This window comes from Gavialis gangeticus, unplaced genomic scaffold (genome assembly GCF_001723915.1).
Source record: "Gavialis gangeticus isolate Ggan-Ray unplaced genomic scaffold, GavGan_comp1, whole genome shotgun sequence".
Classification (NCBI taxonomy): domain Eukaryota; kingdom Metazoa; phylum Chordata; order Crocodylia; family Gavialidae; genus Gavialis; species Gavialis gangeticus.
In genome coordinates, this window is record NW_017729005.1 from 3,830,095 (window position 1) to 3,835,440 (window position 5,346).

At 43.4% G+C, this 5,346-nt stretch overlaps 1 long non-coding RNA gene across 2 annotated transcripts in view; it reads left to right on the forward strand.

The window, feature by feature from the left end:
- The window catches only part of LOC109291622, a 5,677-nt gene extending 4,722 nt beyond the window's left edge, over nt 1-955 (forward strand). For both annotated transcript variants that reach the window (XR_002095914.1, XR_002095913.1), the window contains exon 2: nt 153-955. This is a non-coding gene — a long non-coding RNA (uncharacterized LOC109291622). The remainder of the gene's footprint in view (nt 1-152) is intronic.
- The last annotated feature ends 4,391 nt before the right edge of the window (nt 956-5,346 follow it).

The following is a 5,346-nucleotide window of genomic DNA, read 5'->3' on the forward strand; positions in this document are numbered from 1 at the left end:
TCAGTTAAGTCTGATATCACATTCAACCAGGTTTATCTTAAAACAGTTTCAGCCATTTTGAAATTGGTTTATGTGCACTGAACTTCTATTCTGTTACAGGTTTAAACCAGTTTCTGATCACAAACTGATTTATGTGCAATTTCTGTTCCTAGCTTTCCTGAACATGCCCCCCACCCCATGCTCAGGACCTGGAAATACACCACAGATGATGCCCCAGGGCATCTGTCTGCAGCTGCTGTCAAGTCCTCTATGCGTCTGAAAGAAACTGCTGGGAAGGACCCCAGCACGACCTCACCAACACAACTTCTGGTTAGGAAAGTGCTAGACAGCAGGCTGGCAGGACCTGTTTGAGAACAGCCAGGCCAGGACATGCTGCTGCCACAGCATAAACAAGCCTTCTCTCCAAAAGCAAAGGGATTCTTGAAATGTAATAAGAACGTTTCTTTCAGCTCCTAATCATGCACTTGAATTAAAAGAGTAAAAACAACCAGAAAACAAAGGGCTTTATAGGGCCTACATAAAAATCACTTCATATCTCAGTCCATCAAGTGTCACTTACATGGTATCTCATCATCATCACAAATTCAGTAGTTTTCTTGTTTACTGTGAAGTCTTCTAGGAAAAAGCAGGGAAAACAAATCCTGAATTTCTAACATAAAAAGCAAAGAGAGAAAAACGTTGAATTCAGGTTTTCTTATAGCATAACCAAAGCAAAGAACCAAGCCATCCCTTCCCTAAGGAATGCTAGGAAAGTATGAATCCACTTTGTCCTCCAGTTAAATCCTTCAGTCTCCAAAGTTAATTGAACAGCTCTTAGGGACAGAGATAATATTAGCACCAACCTTACATTGCAAACTGCTGCTCACAGAGCTGTAACAGCAGTTTCACTTTTGTCATTGATATTGGGATCCTAAAGCTTAATTGTGACAGAAGAAAAGTCATCAAAAAGTTGTCAGAAAATAAAAGGGTAAAAGGCACAGTACCAGAAACAGAAGTAATAAGCAAGTCATCCATTCAAGTTAACAAAACACCAAGTCAAATCAAGAAAACAGTAAGTTTTCGAATAACATATTGTTCATGAAGGAATATAGTTGTTTGAACCCAATGAATTATCTTGGCATGGCTCATAAAGGATCAAGAAAGGTGGGCAAAACATTCTTTCACAGGAAGGGACAGCTGGTATGCATCAAGAACCAGCTCCAGAGAAGCCCTTTGTGCAATTTTTTACAACATTCTAAAATACAACAAGCAAGGGTGGAGTTTTGATTTCCAGAATGGGAATTTCTCCCAGACTTCACTGATGCACAGTAGGGAATGCAATGGCAATAGGCCACCTGCTTCTTTTAATGCTTTGAACCATCTTTGTCCCATGGAGCCCCATCCATTCTCTGACCCCACTGGAGGATTGCACCCGTCAGGATACCATGCCTTACATACAGAGACTTTAACTGTCCCTGCACATAATAATATGGTGTAGTAGAGTTTTTCTGCATCTCACTTCCTGTATATAAAACACCTGAAAGCAGCAGGACATGCTGAGACAAGGATGTTATAAATAAACATATTCAGCTAAACCCTGTGTCTGCAGTCTGGTGTTTCTTATGTCTTTCACCTCTGGACACGCTGGAATAATTTCTGAACCCCAGCCTTTCCATTATACTAAAATAAATATAATGGTAGTAAAAATTGCCACTGTCGTTGCCACAATAAAGCTAAGCCAGTAGAAAAAGAGTTTCCATCAGATCATTCTGAATTTTTAAACAGTTGGGATGTGTTAATAATGGAAAAATCTTACCAAAAAAAAAAAAAAAAAAAAAAAAAAAAAAAAAAAAAATTAAAAACAAGGAGGCTTTCTTGCCACTTGTCTACCTGCTACTAGTTATGCACACTCAAAATCTTGCCTTTATAAAAAGACAACCCCATTCACATTTTGACATTCAAATATAGAATAATGTTGACATGCTTTCATCTGATATGTATATATTATCCCAGTATCATTTGATTGTTTTATATATGATGCATCTTCTCATTTACATTACTTTTAATCTGTAGAATAAGAACTGCGCAAATTCAAGAAAAGAGAGTCTTTTTAAAACTGAAGCGCCATGAGTTACAACAGGGAGCTGCTCTTCTGTCTGCACTGTCCAATATTACATTGCAATATTTGTATCAACCAGCCATAAATGCCAGTGTAACAGAAATACTGTTAATGTGTTAAAAGGCAGTGTGATACTTTTCTTTAAACTGCTATGAAAAGAAATCTTAGTTTAGAGACATTCAAAAAGCCTGAGGCAGAATCAATCTAAATTATGTGGTTTTCTGAAAAGGACTGAGAAAGACACTTTTATATCTGTTTTCAGATATGTGTAAGGCACTCAGATACTATGGTGGGAAGGGCCAAATAAGAACTTAGATGAACTAAATTCAGTTCTTTTCTACTGGACTATTCGTGAGATTAGGTGAGGTATGCCAAACAATTTGTAGTCCTTATGAATATTAGTCATGGTATAGAAACAATAAATCATCAAGAAAGTGTCTATAATATTTTGAGAGATGCAGAGAATATGTTATTCATATCCATATAGGATTCACATTTGACATTCACAGGTCAAAAGTAAAGGTTGGAGTTCAACAGTAGCCAAATCTTGTGAGCTATTTCAATAAGATTTTAGCAAAAAATAGCAGTCTTACTAGATCCTCTACCACATAGGTGTCAAAGATATGGCCCTCAGGCTGGATCAGTCCCATGGAACCCTATCATCTAGTCCCCAGTGCTGCCCATGGGTCCCAGAGTTGACCCACAGGTAGCAGGCAGCATGCACTGGATAGCCCTGTGTTCTACCCAGTCCAGCCTCTCTGCATCTGCTCCATGCTGATCCAGGACAAATCCCAGAGTGGGTAGTATGGTCCCGGAGAAAGCAACATGTGCAGCACCTGCTCCAGCCACTATGGGATACGCAGTGGATTCAGCATAGAGTGGGTCTGTCCTGAAATGGGAATCACAAGTGGCACAGGTCCAGAGTGCTGGAGCAGGCACTATGTGCAGGATGGTCCTGGATTGGCTGCTCTGGGATACATGTGGCACTCTTTCTGGGACATGTGCTGGATCTGGCATGAAGGACTTGTCTGGGGACCCAGTCTGGCTTGCAAACAGTCCCAAGCCACTCAATCACAGGGCTGGATAAGCTGGAAACCTCTGCTTTACCAAGAGTGATCAATATCATACAACAACATATGCTCTTGTAAGATTTCTACCATCTAGGACCAAAATATGGAAGAACTGCTGTTCTTTTGAAACCCAGCCAAAAGGTAGGTTTCTCTTGGTGTTGTTTTACATGTAAAACTAGACTCTAGGTTTGGGTCTGAACACCCTGGGGTTAAAAATGATCCAACTCCAAGTCCCAGTTTTGGCTTGTTCCGAAAACAATAATAGTAACTATGGAGATTTGAAGTGGCAGACTTACCAGGGCAATGCTGTTATGCACTGATTTATCTATTCTGGAGGAAAGCCAGCTAATATCTTTGCCAGTATCTTATCAGTGTGCAAACATCTATACTTCAGTAAAAAACAAACAAAAAAGATAGAGATTAAAATACAAAATTAACACACATTAATCTAGATTTTATGTGAACTATAAAATCATACACGTGTAACCTGGGTGGTATGTGGAGAGGTACCCTCTCTCCAATCAAAGGGATGTGAGTGGGTGCATGGGAACATGGCTGCCTAGCTGTAGGCCAGCTCACCCCTTTCCCTACAGAGCAGAGCAGGAGATCCAGGACACCCAGTGATATTTAACTATGTACATGTTTAATGATACCAAAATAATATAACATTTATAACCATAATCTTACATGCATGCAAGATTACACACACAGGTTATTTACATAGACTTAGACAGGCAATAGCTCTTTTCAACCTTGAACTCAGGCACAGGCCTATCCCCTGTGGCCTTCTGATTAAACTACAACCCCTGACCTTTGACTGGGCCCTCTAGCAGCCTGCAAAGGAGGACTTAAGGGTAAAACACAGGTTAATGAACAAATCAATGAAAGTAACAGCTAGCAGCAATGGAACAATAATTGATCATACACAATCAGTTTACACCAGTAGACTCACCATCATATACAGATAACCAATAAAAATAGATTCAAATATAAAACAGCTTACAACCCCTTTCCTAATACAACAATAAGGACACAGAGTTACAGCAAGAGTCCTAATGACATGAGGGACCAGAATATAACAATGGCCCAGGAGCTGTGCCCAAAGAAATGACAACCTGTGGAAGGATCCTGTTACCTAATAAAACATTGTTACTCTCTCCCTGGTCACTCAGTTAGAAGGGGCCTGTAATCCTGGAACCACCTTTAACAAAACAGGGCCCTAGACTCCCCTCTGTGTCCAGGGGCAAATCATCCTCTCTCCTCAAGAGCTTCCCAATGATTGCCCGCAGGGAGGAAGGCCCCTCCTCCCCGTGGGAATCCTTTTCCCTGGGTAACTCATAACTCCCAGCATCCTCCCTCGCAGGGGTGGTTGACCTGTCTGCTTATTGCCTGCAGCAGGAAGGTCCCAACTGCTTCATGCAGCCACTGAGGCCTATCAGCTCTCTCTCAGCCCCCCTGTGCGCTGAAGAGGCACCTGCCTAGGGCAGAAACGTGGACCGGCGCTGCTTCACTCAGCCCCGGCAACTCGTCAGCTCTATAGTTCCGTGCGTAGAGGGCCCGGCAGGGTGGGGGACCCGCGCTGCCTCGTGCAGCCATTGCAGTCCCAGCCGTTTTCCACCAGCCCCGTGCACCACTCAGGGCAGAGCTCTTGACCCGGGCAGAGGAGACCACCAAGTGCAATGTTTGGCAAGCCTCAACCTGTGCCAGGTCCCTCAAGTCCTGGACCATGAGGGGTACATCGTCAGTATATGCTAACAGGACCAGCCACACCTCCGGCTCCTGGAGCATCAACCCTGCCACCCACTTCTGCAGGAGAACAAGGAAGGGCTCCAGGGCCAAAGCATACAGCTGGCAGGACACCAGGCAGCCTTGACACACCCCTCTCTTGAACAGGATGGCTCCATCAGGGCCCAGTTGAGCTAGACCAAACATTCTGCAGAGGTGTACAGCATCTGGAGAGCCCGCATGAAGTGGGGCCCAAAGCCAAAGGCCTGCAGCATGCCTGTCAGGTACCCATGATCCACTCTGTCAAATGCCTTCTCCTGGTCCAGGGATAGGAGGGCAAAAGACAAGCCCTCCCAGCGCGCTAGCTCCAGGAGGTCCCGAACCAGGTACAGGTTGTCGAAGATAGAACATCCAGGCACCATGTACGTCTGGTCAGGATGGATCACATCTGTC